At 32.9% G+C, this 16,948-nt stretch overlaps 1 long non-coding RNA gene across 1 annotated transcript in view; it reads right to left on the bottom strand.

Moving 5' to 3' along the window:
• Positions 1–15,703, bottom strand: part of LOC106724328 — a 23,025-nt gene extending 7,322 nt beyond the window's left edge. Inside the window, exons 1-2 of the long non-coding RNA XR_001360084.1 lie at positions 15,644–15,703; positions 15,592–15,593 (exon numbers count right to left, since the gene is read on the bottom strand). This is a non-coding gene — a long non-coding RNA (uncharacterized LOC106724328). The remainder of the gene's footprint in view (positions 1–15,591; positions 15,594–15,643) is intronic.
• Between the last annotated feature and the right edge of the window lie 1,245 nt (positions 15,704–16,948).

Raw genomic sequence — 16,948 nt, 5'->3', positions numbered from 1 at the left:
CAAGAAGAAAAAATTAGTCCAATATAGAAGTTTCAGTTACATAGAAAATAATCAATTCTTGTGGTTATTTTCTTTCATTTTTATTAGGTGGAGGATATAATATTTTTTTTAAAAAGAATAATAATAAAAAAAAGAAAAAAAAAGAATCAAGAAAAAATTAGTCCAATATAGAAGTTTCAGTTACATAGAAAATAATCAATTCTTGTGGTTATTTTCTTTCATTTTTATTATGAGGTGGAGGATTTCTTTTATCTAATTCATGATTTAATATAAAGAAATAGAATATGTTGGCATACACCATTTCTTGAAGTAAATTTTGTGAAATATTCTACTATTGAATGAAAAAGTGTTAATTTTGTCCTAATTAGCTCTTAGTGGGAATGTACAATATTCTTCTGAAACCCAAACATTAAAACATTCCAAAAGGAACCAAAAGAATTACTGGCATCAGAGTTTCTATATATATGAGAGAAACAGATAAAGTAAAATAAATTAAATTAATATAGATCACCAATCAATGTAATAACAGGTTAAAATTTAACAAAAATTTTCTAAAGTAAGACATTATTCTTGACTAAAATTCTGAAGTATGGTATACATGTATGTGCTATTTAGCCTCCCTCCCTTTTAAATGTTTTACATCCAGAAACACACACACACAAATTTGTCACTGATAAGAAATGACTTTAATGTGGGTAATAAAGAGTAGGAGCAAATACACACTGCTAACTATAGAATGTTTAACAGTGCTATTCAACGGGTTACAGAATTGAGTTAGGTATTTATTAATATTTTTATAAACAGTCAAAAAGCCTGCACAATCTTGATTGTGGGGGTCATTTCATGAAGTGTGCATGTTATTCTCTGAGCAGTACTTCATTTTGCTGGCATAGCAGTTCAGAAGGGCATCAGTAGGTCACCCATGACTTGTTGCTCCTATAATACACTGGCAGTGTGGAGCTCTGTATTTCAATATTTTCCTGTTAATTTTACACTTAACTTATTGGTCTTGTTTAAAGAAAATACCTTAATTGAAAGCAATATTAACCAATTTAATATTTTTGCATTTTTTAAGTTAAGAAATCACTCTAGAAGCAAAATTTCAGAAGAATGTTTAATGTGAAAAATATTTTACTATATAAAATGAACAAACTTTTTTAGTGTGAAACTTGATTTAAAGTCATGTTAAGAAGTTTTCATTGTAAGTTTTAGTTGTATAATTTATATAACATAAAATGCACAGAACTTATATGGCCTCTTTCTTAAGACTTAGTAACTACATACATCCATGTAACTACCAACCAAAACAAGAGATAGAATATTTCTATCACCAGAATGTCCCCTCATGCCTTTTGCAATCAGTCTGAGCCTCCTGCCACTACTTTGATCCACTGGTAACTCATTTTCTCAATATCGTATTATGTTTAGTTTTAAATTTGTTCATATTTTTGCTTGGATTAATAGTTAATTTTTATTGATGAGTTGTAGTCCATTGTATGAACATATCAAAATTTTTTTCATTACCTGTTTTTAATTAAATTTATTGGGGTTACATCATTTAATAAGCTTATATAGGTTTCAAGTATACAATTCTATGGTACTTCATCTGTATATTGCATGTACATTTGGGTTGTTTCCAGTTTGGTGCTTTTAAAATTAGGATGTTAGAACTTTACTGTACAAGACTTTGTGGGGACATTTTTTTCCATGATTCCAAAGGGATGACTCCATGAGTTGATGGACATATATTGTTATTTCCCCGTTTAAAATGCTGTGTGTACAATTAATATTATAAGAAACAGCTAAACAATTCTTCAAAGTGGTAGTATTTTACACTTCCACCAGTAATTCATAAGATTTCCAGTTTCACATCCTTGTCAACACATATTGCTATTTTTTAGTTTATCAACATAGTATTATTACAAAAGAATGAAGTAATTTAAAAATCCCCAAATCAACCTATATTTTGTATAATTAATTTTTATGTCATTGAAAATATATTTTCAAATACAGTTGGCACTATTATTAACCCTCAAAAATTTTAATTTTTGCTTAGTACTCAGTGATCAACTCCCTCATCTCTACATCAAAAGCTTTATTCATCAGAGGCTATGTTCATGTTGAATTGAATTTTGGTAATTTTCACATCTTTTTATTTTTTTCAAAAATATTTTCCCTTTTAATATCAAGTCTTTTAATAATTAATACATAATGAATAATAAATTTAATAGTTTTAAATTAGATACAGCGTATTCATGACAGCATTGCATAAATATTTCATAAGGTATTAAAATGAAGTCTGCATCTTAATTACTTTGCATAATGATATTATTTCAGAAATATTAAAAGTAAATTTTTAGAAGTCAAATTATACAGTAGAATGTTTAGGGTCTTTACACACTTTCATTGTTAAACATATTCTTCCATATTACTAAAGGGTCAAATTTGATTAACTAATAATTAAAATACATTGTATATCATATCTATTTGACTCATCCTAACTACTTCAACATTGTAACATATGTAGTAGAAGAAAAAAATTCCATTTGTGGCTCTCTGTGTCAGAAAAGGAAACATATGAAATGGGATGAAAAGAATAAGAATTCTCACAATTATTGACAAGCTAATCCTTTGTGTTTTGGACATGTAGTTAGCCAATTTAAAGCTAACCAAAAACCTGGATGTTCTCTTTGTGACTTGAAGAATAACATATATGTCCAAAATAATATCTCTTCCATTTCTTAAGTTTTAAGCTTGAACTATTCCTTGTCCTGCTCCACCCCACACCAAATTGTCTCTCACATGCATATAGTTTGATTCTATCATTTTTTTATTATCAAATTTGGACTCTGCCTTTAAGACTTATCTCTTTAAGCTTCATTTCCTGTGTCCTTATACAAAGTTCTATCTCTCGCCACTAAATATGTATAACACACATTGCTATAATAGATTTTATGCAAATTACTACATTGTATTATTATAAGTTATTTATAACTACCTTGTTTCTTCAAATTGTTTGCTATTCCCTTTGCATACCTTTTAGTGGTGAGTCTTATATGTGTGGGTAAAAACACACATACTAAAGAAAATGTAAAGCAATTTAGCTTAGTTTTGCTATATGTAGCAAATAAAGTACAGGCAGAAATTTAAAATGCGGCTGAAAGGATGGAAGGTATTTAGAAGAAGATTTCCAGGGAAAACTTAAAAAATGGCAAAGACAAACAGGTAGAATTTCACTCAGGTGAGAAACCTCTGACAGTAGAAAATATTCAAAATAAGGAATTTTATCACAAAATTAGAATTCATTAGTCAGGTGCCAGGGAATTTTTTATTAGGAGTACTGAAGAATTTAATAAATTGAGCTGTAGGTCTCTGTATAAGATTTATAGTTTAGCATCATTGTACATATGACATTTCTAATTCACCTCAAGACAGAAAGCAAGTATTAAACTACTCTCCATCTCTAACAGGTCAGAGTATATTGATTTATAGGTAGAACAGTTATGTGGATTTGGACCAGATGATGACCTCTAAATATTATTTAGGTATCTCATGAATTCAGTAGGTAATCAATTTATGCCAAGCACTATCCATCTTGTATATATAAAAAGATGAATTTGACACTAAAATAATTATTTTATTTTTTCTGCCTAATGCTATTTACTATAGAGACAAATTTCGTATACCTGCATTTTACATGTATCTCAGACTTGTGAATTTAGAAATTAAAGGGCCTCATTTTAGGACAATTTTTCATAATGGGTCCTGCTGTCAATACCTTAGGAAAGCTTTGGATTTTAGATTTTCTCAAAAGTTAATGTTATTTTAGGGTGAAACTTAATTCTTCATATTATGGATATACAGAAACATTCGTTTCCATGATTCCAAAAGGATGCCTCCATGAGTTGATGGACAGGAAGAAACATCTCTGTCCTCCTTAGGCTTTAGGATCTAGGTACTGGTACTTAGTTTCTCTTACCAACATTTCTACTGACATGGCTTATTAACTGAGCCTAAGTGGTCCACAAGTCAATTACATTGATTTCAGAATTATAGGACTATGTTTCGCCAGTTATACCTAACCAAAGCATTAACTATTTAGCTCTTTATCCTTTCCCCCTCCCACTGCCTACAAATAGGTTGTGGAATGGGTATCTATATATATATAAGTCAAGCGACTAGAATGACGGAACAACCAGAATGACTGGAAAGACCAGAACAACCGGTTGCTATGATGTGCACCATGGTGGCCAACCAGCCCAATCAGGGTCCCAATCAGTCCCTCAACTGCCTGTGGCCCCTCCCCCTGGGCTGTCCCCCCCATCACCCTCCCCACCCCGAGAGGGGCCAGGTCAACCAGCCAACCTCCCTCATCCCCTCCCTCCCACCAGCCCGGCCCCGGTCGGCCCCTATTGGGGTGGGCGGCCGGACCCCACCCATGCATGAATTCATGCACCAGGCCTCTACTTTCCTATATATGACAGAAACCTACAGAATAGTTCAATGGACATATGTTCAATGTGTTCCACTCAAATTAATAAATTTCATTTTCACCAATTCTTCTTTTTTTTTAATCCTCACCCAAGGATATTTTTTCATTGATTTTTAGAGAGAGTGGGAGAGAGGGACAGAAACATCGATGTGAGAGAGACACATAGATTGTTTTCCCCCCATAGGCACACCAACCAGGGCTGGGGATCGAGCCTGCAATTGAGGTATGTGCCCTTGACCGAAATCAAACCCAGGACTCATCAGTCCACAGTCTGACATTCTCTCATTGTGCCAGACTGGCTAGGGCTCACCAATTTCTTTTTAGTTATTACTGGCTGAGATATTTGACATTACAAGGTTTTTATGAAAATACCTCAGTCTTATGAATGATCTTTTATATGTAAAAATTAACCAAGTCTCTCTCCTTTCTCATTGTACAGGCATGCTAGCATGCACATACATGTGCGCATACACACACACACACACACACACACACACTCATCAATGTATTAAAGGTAAATTATACAAACATAAGAAATGTAAGCTTAGTTTTGGCCATTATTGCTCTTTGAAACTATTAACATTTCATTTCTACAGTCTTAATTGTCTACTGTTTGTTATATATTGATCTTTCTGTTGCTTTTGTCTTAATATCAGGTTTCCCAGAAATTGTAAAGCCTTCCTCTGCAACACTCCTTTAATAAATAACAAGTGTATTGAATCATTCCTGCCTTCTCTGTAAATTCTTACAATCACTCTGCTGCACTCTCTTCTGTAAGGTATTACAGCAGAAAGGCTAAGAGTTTAGACTCTGGAATGAGAATGCATGTTATCAAACCTCAGAGCAATTCATTTGCTACCTCTATGATTCTGTCATTAAAATATAGGAGGAAAACGAGTGATAAATAGATGATAGGTAGGTGATAGATAGATGATATATACATACACACATATACATATATACATACACCAATGATAAATAGAAAAAAATATAAGAATAAGAGGTCACACGTTCTTTAGGGACAATAAGTTAGTGTTAGTTCTCCAGAATAATTTATTGAAGAATTATTACATGCAAATCAAATTTTATATTCTATTGTGTATAGAATGGAATTGAGAGGAACTAGTGGTATTTCTGGCTTAAGTTGAAATTTCATCAGAAAATGTTCTTTTTTACAAGAATAAATATTACTGCATAATTCAAATTAAAATTCTCAGCCTAAAGTTTTTAAATATAAATGTTTTCAAAACAATTATAAAATATAGCAATTTTGTCTTTCATTTCTGAACCAAAGATTGAACCTTTTACATTATATCCCGAACATGAAGTTCTGTAGAGCTGCTATTAATTTAGATTGGTTACCTTGGAAACAGAAACTCTTTTTTTTTTTTAAACCATCACTAGTGTCATCCATTTCTATAAAAGAAAATTAAGATGGCATTTTGAAAACATAAACTGCATTTCCTTCCTATTTGTCGTTTTGGACAACAGTTAAAGCATACATTATTAAGGAGCAAAATAATATTAATTAACAAATTGAACATGAGTATTTGATACAGTCTTCTCAATACTTACTCTTCAGATCTCTGAAAGACAGTAGCTGTTTTGTTAAAGACTTATGTCTATTGTGCCTTCTCTATTCACGATAAAATCAAAAGTACACAGTAATATATACTGACAGGTTTGAAAATAGTTTGTGCTGTATACACTTTGCTAAATGGAACTGAAGTTAGGTAGACAAAGAATTCTTATGATAGTGTTACCAAGTACTACTATTAATAATAACAATAATAATAAATAGATTGTAGGAAAACATATTATTATTATTGATTAAGTCAATATTTAAGGTTGCAATTTTGTCAAAGTTAAAAAACAAAAACTCTAGAGGTTACTAAAATTTTTGGCTGGTTTTAAATATTATTGGTTTACATGTGTAATACATTTTTAGGAGTAATACTATATAAAAATTATTGAATAAAGTGACAAATCTTTATACTTAGCAAATGGAGGACAAATGACTAGGTTAGTTTTAGAAACTATCGGTTCTCAACCTGTGGGTCGCGACCCCTTTGGCGGTCGAACTACCCTTTTACAGGGGTCGCCTAAGACCATCCTGCATATCAGATATTTACATTACGATTCATAACAGTAGCAACATTACAGTTATGAAGTAGCAACGAAAATTATTTTATAGTTGGGTCACAACATGAGGAACTGTATTTAAAGGACCAGAAGGTTGAGAACCACTGGGTTAGTGCGTAGGTCTTTCACATAGCAGTGAATTTTTGGAAAACAATTTTAAGCTAAAAATTTAAACTCAAATTTTGTTTTATGCTTTTTAGAAATAAATCCTATGATATAGAATTTTTGTTTATATTGCATTTAATAATATATATATAAATATATAATACATTGTACAATATGAAAATTATACATATCTAAGTAAATAAAATTAGACATATAGCTGCTGTTTGGGATCACTGATTTATATAAAGTGAATTATAGTTGTGTGACACACAGAAATATATTGATTAAAATTTCCATTGATTATTAAAATTAATTATTTTAAGAATTGAAATTCCAGCATACACATTATTTTAATCCCGTTATTTTTAAACATCAAAAAGTGATTTTTGTTCTAATATAAATTTTAATGGAAAAAAATAGCTTATGTATATTTTACTAGCTGTAGTTCTTGATATATTATTTTGATTTATTAAATAAAGCTTATTACAATAGTTATGTAAATAATAATGTAAATATATATTGGCTGAGGTATAATTTATAAGCAAAATATGAAGTGTTTACAACATTTATTCTTATATGAAAAGTATTTACAATTAAATAAAATTAAACTATTAACATTACTTATACATTTTATATCAAAGTATAGATTATAAATAGTTAGAGCTATATAAAATAAATAAATCTATTAAAATCATGTGTTAAACAAAACTCCATTTACAAATTTATTTATTCTCTTTCCAGAAATAAAATTTATAGTTTGGAAAGTTGATAGGATAGAAGGGATCAAGGGGGGAGAGGGGAAGGGTACATCTGTAGTATTTTAAACAATAAAGATAAATTTTAAAAAATGATTTTGTGGCTAATTTCCCATGAATATCCATAAATACTACACACATGATAAAATTTAGTTAGTTAGAGTATGGAGCTAAAAGTAATTCATAAAGTTATTTCTATTGCTAAATAAATTCTGATTTTCAGCCCAGAGTTAAGTAAACCCATTTCATGCTGTCTACAAAAAAATGCAGGGAAGGGAAAGACAATTATTTCACAATTATAATCACCAGAGATTTCCAAAATGGATAGAAATAGAAAATCTGAAGAGACTAGTTACTACTATGGATATTGAGTCATTAATTAAAAATCTCCCAACAAACAAAGCCAAAAACCTGATGGCTTCATTAGTGAATTCTAACAAACATTTAAAGCAGAACTAATACTAATTCTCCAACTGTTAAAAAAAAAATGAGGGAATACTTTCAAACTTGTTTTATGAAGCCAGCATTATACTGATATCAAATCCAATCAAGGGCACTACAAGAAAATAAAATTTATAGGCTAGCATCCATGATGAACATAAATGCAAAATTCTTCAGCAAAATATTAGCAAACAAAATTCAAAAACACAGAAAAAGGATCATATACCATGAACAGGTAGGATTTATTCCAGATATTTAAGATTGGTTCCACATCTGGTAATCAGTCAATATGATATTTTTTTTATTTAAATGAAGGATAATACTCATATTATCTTTCAATAGAAGCAGTAAAAGCATTTGACCAAATTCAACATGTACCTCAACATATTAAAGACTGTAATATGACAGGCACACAGCTAACATCATAATTAATGGTGAAACAACCAAAGCCTTTCCTCTAAGATGAAAAACAAGACAAAGATGCTCACTCTTATCACTCTTATTTAAAACTAGAGGTCTGGTGCACAAATTCATGCACCAGTTGGGTCCCTTGGCCTGGCCTGTGGGATCGGGCGGAAACTGGCTCTCAGACATCCCCCAAGGGGTCCCCGATTGTGAGAGGGTGCAGGCCAGGCTGAGGGACCCCATTGGTGCACGATCATGGCCAGGGAAAGACATGGGAGGTTGGCCAGCTGGGGAGGAACCACAAGACGGCTCCAGGGAGTGTCTGGCCCATCTAGCTCAGTCTTGATCTGCTGAACCCCAGCAGCAAGCTAACCTCCTGGTTGGAGTGTCTGCCACCTGGTGGTCAGTGCACCTGGTCTACCGGTCGACTGTCTGCCCCTGGTGGTCAGTGCACGTCATAGCAAGCAGTTGAGTGTCCTTAGCATATCATCAGCATATTATGCTTTGATTGGTTGAATGGCCAACCAGTCGAGTGGACACTTAGCATATTAGGCTTTTATTATATAGGATAGTACTGGAAGTCCTAGGTACGGCAATTGGGCATAAAAAAAAATAAAGGAAAATCAAATCAGAAAAATAAAATAAAATTGACTGTATTTATAAATGACATGAATTATTTGTAGAAAACCCTAAAGACTACACCAAAAAAACTGTTAAAAGTATAAACTCTTTCAATAAAGTTACAAAATATAAAAACAATATACAAAAAATTTGTGTCTCTATACACCAACAATCAGAAATTGAAATTAAATAAAAAATACTTTTTACAACATCAAAAATATAAAATACCAAGCAATAAATTTAAACAAATAGGTTAAAAATCTGTACACTAAAAACATTAAGATATTACTGAACACAATTAAAAAGGACACAGATAAAAGAAAAGATATTCCATATTAACTAATTGGAATAATTAATATTTTTAAAATATCCATACTACCCAAAGCTACATTTAGACTTAATATAGAGTCCCTACTGAAATTACATAAGCATTTTTCACAGAAATAGAAAAAGAAATATTACTAATAAAAGCCTAGGTGGTCCTCACGCCATCACGCCATCACAAGATGGCTGCAACCACAGCGGAGGTGGGGTTCTCGTAGCACAAGATGGCTGTGCCCACAGCAGAGGCGGGGTTCTTATAATGAGCCATAAGGAGCAATCAGCAGGAACCTGAGGCTGCGAGGCGCCAGCTTGGGGTGGGGGACCTAAGGCTGCGCCCCCCCACCCTGCGGGGCTTGATGTAGGACCTCAGGCCGCACCCCCCACCCCGGCTCCGGGCAGGGGGAACTGAAGCCGCACCCCCACCCCCACCCCAGCGCCTGGCCAGCGGACCTTAGGCCATGCCCCCCGCCCAGCGGGGCTTGACTGGGGATCTCAGGCTGTGCCCTCCACCTGGCAGGGCTTGGTGGGGACCTGAGGCTGCGCCCCCCCATCATGCGGGGCTTGACAGGGGGGGGGCCAGCCAGGTCTGGATCTCGCCCAATGGGGTTGAGGCCATCTGGGTCTGGGTCTTTTAGAAAAAAAAACATAGGGGGTAAGCACTTTGACATTGATCTTGGCAGTGATATTTTAGAGTTGACATCAAAAGCAGCAGAAACAAAGCAAAAATTAACAAGTGAGACTACATCAAATTAAAAAGCTTCTACACAACAAAGGAATCCATCACGAAAATGAAAATGTAATGAAATGAAATGGGTGAAAATATATTCAAACTATGTGTCTAATAAGAGTTTAATATCCAAAATATACAAAAAAACTTACAAGTCAATAGCAGAAAACAGCTAAACAATTTAAAATTAGACAAAGTACCTAAATAGACATTTTCCAAAGAAGATATACAAATAGCCAAGAAGTTCATGAAAAGATTCTCAACATCATTAATCAACAGGAAAATGCAAATGAAAATCACAATGAAATATCACCTCACACCTGTTAGAATGGCTATTAAAAATAAAAAGCAAGAAATAATCAGTGTTGGCAAGAATGAAGAGAAAAATTAGCTCTTGCACATTGTTGGTGGGAATGGCAATTCGTGCAAAACCCTTAGGAAAACAATATGGAGATCCCACAAAATATTAAATAACCAACTATCACATAATCCAGCAATCTCTCTTTGGGTATATAACCAAAGGAAAAAAAACATTATCGTGAAGAAATATTTGTACCCCCATGTTGATATCATTCGTATTACCAATAGTCAATATATGAATGGATCAACAAAATGTGGTACATTTATAGGATGGATTATTTAGCTTTAAAAAAAGAAGAAAATCTTGTCATTTGCCACTACATGGATGAACCTAGAGAATATCTTGCTAAGTGAAACAAACCAGACAGGGAAAAACAAGTACCAATGGTATCAGATATATGTGAATCTGAAAATAATGATAAATAATAATAATAATAATAATAAATAATATTATTATAACTGTTATAATAATAACATGTTTTAAGTAAGATTATAGAAACTGGTAGTACAAAATAGGTTTCCAGAGCTGGGGAGTAGAGTAACTAGAGGTTGTGAATTGATAAAGGAAAATAAAAATAAAACACCATGCCTTACCAATATGCTATTATCCATCTGGAATAATTGAAATAATTTAAAAATACAAAAATAAGAGGCTTAAGATATTCAATGTATTCATGTACTTATAAGTCAGAATTTGCTAAGTCTGGAGAAATTACTGGGGTTAAATAGAAGGAAAAACTGTAAAATATATCTACTTAATATAAACATATATATATTTATTAGAGTAAATACATATAACTTAGACATACATAAAAATCTTATGGTTATTAGAGGAAAGTCAACTACATAAAAAGGCAACAATTAGGACTCCTATAGTGTGGTGAAATTTATTTTCTTAAGGTCTCTTCTGCCTACAAACACATAAATAATGAAGGGCAGAAGAAAAGAGAAAGGGGGAGAGAGGAGAAGGAGGACAAGGAGAAGGGGGTAGGGGAGGGAAGAGAAAATGGATTATCAAGATTCAATACATAAATAAAAGATAAACAAATGACCTCACTAAAATCTCCAGGAGTAAGGGCAGGGGCTAGTGAGATAAATTAAAATCTATGCAGGATGATTTTGCAAAATTAGACATCTAGCATTGCCTTTTGAAAAAAAAATACACACACACACACACACACACACACACACACACACACACACACTGGAGCTAGGAGAAACAAGAAACAGATATAGATCTCGAGGAGTTTGGATGATTAAATTGGTGTTCTATCTTTCATGTTTCCAAAAACCTTTATTTTTTCTAGTTCTCATAACTTTGTTGGATTTATAGATAAGATCAAAGAAATACATCAATACTTCTTCTTTTTTTCTTTTGGATTAAAGTTTAGTTACTTTTAAGGGTTTTCCCCATCCTGTCAGTAGACCCAGGCCATAATTTTGGGCTTGCTCTCTGATAAACTGTGCCTTTCTCTTTTCTCTCCCACTGTAAAGGCACGTGCCTGCTTTAGCGCAGGAGCCCATGCCCCTCTCACAACTTCCTTGGGAAGTTCCTACAGAGCCCAGTCAGTGCCTTGTTTTCTCCTCATGCCAACAGGTAACGTTTTCTTTCTTTCCTCCTTTGTTTAGGAAGCTTTTCTTCCTGTGTTTAGCATTTGAGCCTGCTCCAAAAGAGTGTGCTGCCTCATCCTACACCCAAAGTCAACTACTAATTGAAGTATTCAATTCAAAAATAAATGAATCCACTTCTTTGAAGAATTTTTGAAGGTTTGGGCTTCATATACCAAAATAAAAATGGAATTCGGAAGTTCACAATTCCCTATTTTTACCAGTCCTGGAGCTGTTGAAATGATTTGTAACACTGTTTACATGAAGCTAAAGCTGGACATTTCATCTATAGTATTTACTTTTTCCACTTATATAAGATAAGGTGACTATACTTCACATTATAGAGCTTTACAAAAAGAATGAAAAAAAAACCCCACTAGAACATACTTTTCCACTGGCACATAAAGGCTCATCTATCTCATTTTACTGATTTTTAAAACAATAAAAAGTGTTTTGTTTCTATGAGTCAATCATCCATAAAATAAAATAGACTAAAATTGCTAAGGGAGCAAGACTTCCATTCTGGGTTTCTAGTTCATTCTGATTTACTAACATAAATTCTGCCTTTGGTCACATTTATATCTTTCTTCCTTGGTTTCGTACCCAAGGAAAGCTATTTTCACCTTTCTGTGGAGGGTGTGGAAGTTTTAATCCTGACATGAGTAATACAACACTGGACTAGCTCTCAGGAAACTCTCTGTAACTGTAATCATCCTTCTGATATTTCTCTACACAATTCTTCAAACTAAAGATGTTCAGAGGATCTTTGTGAAGAGCAAATTAGATGATATGTACTAACGACAAAGAAAAATGTTGAATTGTCACAACAATGTAAGATATTTGAATATTAAAATGTAATCTTCCTTCAAAATATACCTTTTGATTTTCAGTGTTTCAACATTGCAAATATTTCATGAACCAGACACTGTCTTTTGTATGTTTGTTTTTGTGCTCAGAGTTTCCAAGCTAATGAAGTAAGATAGCTTGACTGACTTCAAATGTATGTTTTTCTTATACAGCAACATCCTTTTGCTTTGCTTTCTTTTGGCAAAACAGAATGTACCATGAACTATTAACCTGAGTCTCTCTGTCTGCTTCAAAAATTTTTCTGTTAACAATTCCTTTTAAAAGAAGTTAATCATGAAAATAAAAGCCTTACCAATAATTACCTACCATCTTGTTTTCGTAATGTACTTAAATATTTATACTTCTACTCCTACATTAAACTAATCAAATGAGAAATACTGCTAAAGAAATTGCCTTATAAATAATGGTTGCCCAGAAAGATGATAATCTACTTTTCGATGCCTCTGTAATTTTCTAACCAAATAGGTTTTTATTGCGTTGCAAAATACTAGCAGATTACAAGTGACATGAAAAATGTGTCAGCACATATAAATGCAGGCTGGTCCTAATGACTATTATTCATTATATTATTGATTCCCAAGAGATTCTGTTTACAGAAAGCAATGTTTGAACCAAGGATAAATATATGTTTGAAAAATATAAAGCCCCTTTTCATTCTTTCATTAATCCTAGTCTTTTATAATAAGAAAACTAATTTTATTTAGAAGTTACTGTTGACTTAGATTTGTGTAAGTACATATAGACAAGTTTGAACACATCAATTAATTTAGGTAAATTTTCTATTATTATTAGATTTTCCTTTAGAAAAAATCGGGTTATTGTGATCAAATAGAATTGTAGAATTATATATTTGAAAAGATTGATGAGTTCATCTACATGTTTGATTGTTTTATTAGTATGTAGCCACCATAATGCATCCACAGTATAGATATCATTATGAATGTTTATTGTTTTTCTTGCCTCAGTTAACCTAGTTTCTTTACATATATAGAAATATTTTAGAAATAGCATGGATGTTTTCTTAATAAAGCAAACAAAGCATTGCTCTTTCTCTGCTATAACAATTTCTAAACTTTTTGAAGCTACAACATACATATAACCTATAATAAAGATGATCATTCAAAAATCTTGAACTCATATTGTTAAATATGTACAATGTGGGCTTATTGGAAAATACTGCACCTGGAAAATATCTAGGAAAACTGAAAAAAAAATTATTGACTACCTTATTATTACAGTGAATATATCTAGTTCATAAAAAAAGCCAGAATATCACCAAAAGTATACATATTTTCGTGACCTGTGAAGGTATTTTAAGTGTTTTATAGGGATACCTGAGAGATAAATCCTCAGAAAGACATCTCTGGCTATACCACAGTCCCTATTTTCTCAACCAGAGGCAAGAACTACCTCCTCCAGAAATTTTTATCTAAGTAAATATGTGAGAGGTGTAGGGACCCAATGGTGTCCTGTTAGTACTCTTATCTACTTGTCTTCCAGTCTCAAATGTAGAGAGTTCCTCTCAAGAAACTTGCCTGTAATTGTGAGAAGCTGAGTTTGCCTAGATTATAAAGTAGATGGTGACAGGAGAGAATCCTTATTACTACTAAAGAATTCTTTAAGTTGTTCATTATTATATGTTGCGACCCAGTCTGATGTATTTTGTAATGGCAACCTTACCTGATAAATACAGTAATTTAAAGATAAGTATGTTCTGTGATTATGGAGATTAAAAAGTGGCATTGAGATTGTCAATTTACATTGAGTTATTTATTGCTTTTACAAGTTATCTCATGAATCAATACCATATTTAAACAGAGGTGGTTGATCAGCTGTCAAGGGCTCTCAAGAATAGATATTTATATAGGTTAGGGTTCAACCTTTAACTTCAAAAATCTGTAATAATATTCAGAGCATCACATTGTTCTACTGTCTTCCACATTTAAGCATTAAATCATAATCATAAAATAAAATGACTTAGAGAAATGAAGATAAATAGAACACAATTCCTTCTGACCAAGGCTCAGAGAATGGGAGAAAGTGGTGATAAACTATAATCCAACATAGTAAGTGTGAATGACTATAGATGTCTTCTGATGAAGAACTACTGGGACACAGGAAAGATGGATGAACTTCTTAGCATAGAGTTGTTCAAGTTGGGATATTTGAATAGGACCTAGGGAAACTTTTAACTTTCTGAAATATATTATTACTTTGGGTGGTTATTTGTGTAGAAGTGGGGAAAAAATTAGAAGTGGCAGAAACCCAATTCAAATTAGCTAATATAAAAAGGGTATTTATTTTAATGATAGTGGAATAGAAAGAAAGATTAAACACTTAATCCATGGGAAGAAAAAGTACACAGCTAAACCCAAGGAAATACTTAAACAAGTATTGTTCTCACGCATTTCCACAATTCTCTTTCAACCATTCATTATTCTACATCACAATTTATTTCCTTTTATTTCAGAATGTTTCCCAGAAAAGTATGGAAAACAAACAGCTTAAGAGTTTTTCATTTTAAAGAATAAAGAAAGATACATTTTCTTGCTCTCTTTGAAAAGTTGAGGAAGCATTTCTCATATAAAGTTCCCACTTCTAGGAATATATCCCAAGAAACTAGAAACACCAATCAGAAAGGATATATGCACCCCTATGTTCATAGCAGCACAATTTACCATAGCTAATATATGGAAACAGCCTAAGTGCCCATCAGCAAATGAGTGGATTAAAAACTGTGGTACATCTACACAATGGAATACTACACTGCTGTAAAAAAGAAGGAATTCTTACCACTTGCAACAACATGGATGGAACTGGAGAGCATTATGCTAAGTGAAATAAGCCAGTCAGAGAAAGATAAATATCACATGATCTCACTCATTTGTGGAATATAATGAACAATATAAACTTATGAACAAAGTCAGATCCAGAGACAGAGAAGCATCGATCAGACCATCAAACCTCAGAGGTAAGGTAGGGGAGTGTGGGGGTAAGGGGGAGAGATCAACCAAAGGACTTGTATGCATACATATAAGCCTAACAAATGGATACAGACACCAGGGTCGTGATGGCATGTGTGGGGGGTGGGAGGGCAATGGGGGGATAAGGACACATATGCAATACCTTAATCAATAGAGAAATTAAAAAAAAATATCCAAAGGGAAAAAAAAATAAAATAAAGTTCACAGGCGTCCCTAAGGTTTGCTCCACATTATCTTCAAATAATACATTAGAAGCAGAATTTTCAATGAAATTGAACATTATCAAAGCCCTTAATCTTGAAAATGGGTGTTCATGAAATTTAATGGCTTCAAGTTTGGGCCAGAATATAGGTTGATTTAGGGCTAAAAGGAAAGAAATTAACTGAGCAGAACAGCAACATGGAAATGAAGGGTAGCTTCATTCATAGCTACACAAATATATCCACTCCCATCACCAAGATCCAAGAGAGAATTTCTTTAAAACAATTCATACTGAATAATGCAATTTATCCAAAGAATAAAAACCCATATTGTAGTGAATTTGTGATGATTTCCAAATAGATAATCAAAGTGTTAAACTTAAACTAATAGAACTGATCCCATTTTTATTCTAATAACCTGTAGATCAGATACAAGAACTTTAGTTTTCTTTCTGGCCTGTGGCTATGACTGCATATAAAAAATTGTTGTTGATTTCTTTTTTAAAAAAATGTTTTATTGATTTTTAGATAGAAAGGAAGGAAAGGGAGAGATAGAAACATTGATAAGAGAGACATCTATTGGCTGCCTTCTGCACGCCCCCTGCTGGGAATCGATCCCACAATTTGGGCATATGCTCTGACTGGGAATGGGACACCGGACTTCTTGACCCATGGGAAGATGCTCAATCCACTGAGCACACCAGCTGGGCTGATTTCAACTACTCAGATAATAAGATGATGTCTTACAAGAAAATTATATCAAAAGAAGCTGAGTTGCCCCTCAAGAAGTAAAATCTGAAGAGTTGGTTGGTTAAGTTGTATGGTGTAGTCAACTCATGAGTAAATAATATAAAAGAACAATAGAATGAAAAAGTGATTCAAAACTAGGGACATCGTAGATTTCACAATTAAGCAAT

Source organism: Myotis brandtii, unplaced genomic scaffold (assembly GCF_000412655.1).
Source record: "Myotis brandtii unplaced genomic scaffold, ASM41265v1 scaffold8, whole genome shotgun sequence".
In the NCBI taxonomy this organism is placed as follows: Eukaryota; Metazoa; Chordata; class Mammalia; order Chiroptera; family Vespertilionidae; genus Myotis; species Myotis brandtii.
The sequence above is the reverse complement of the archived record's forward strand: the minus strand, read 5'-3'. Positions and strand labels throughout refer to the sequence as shown.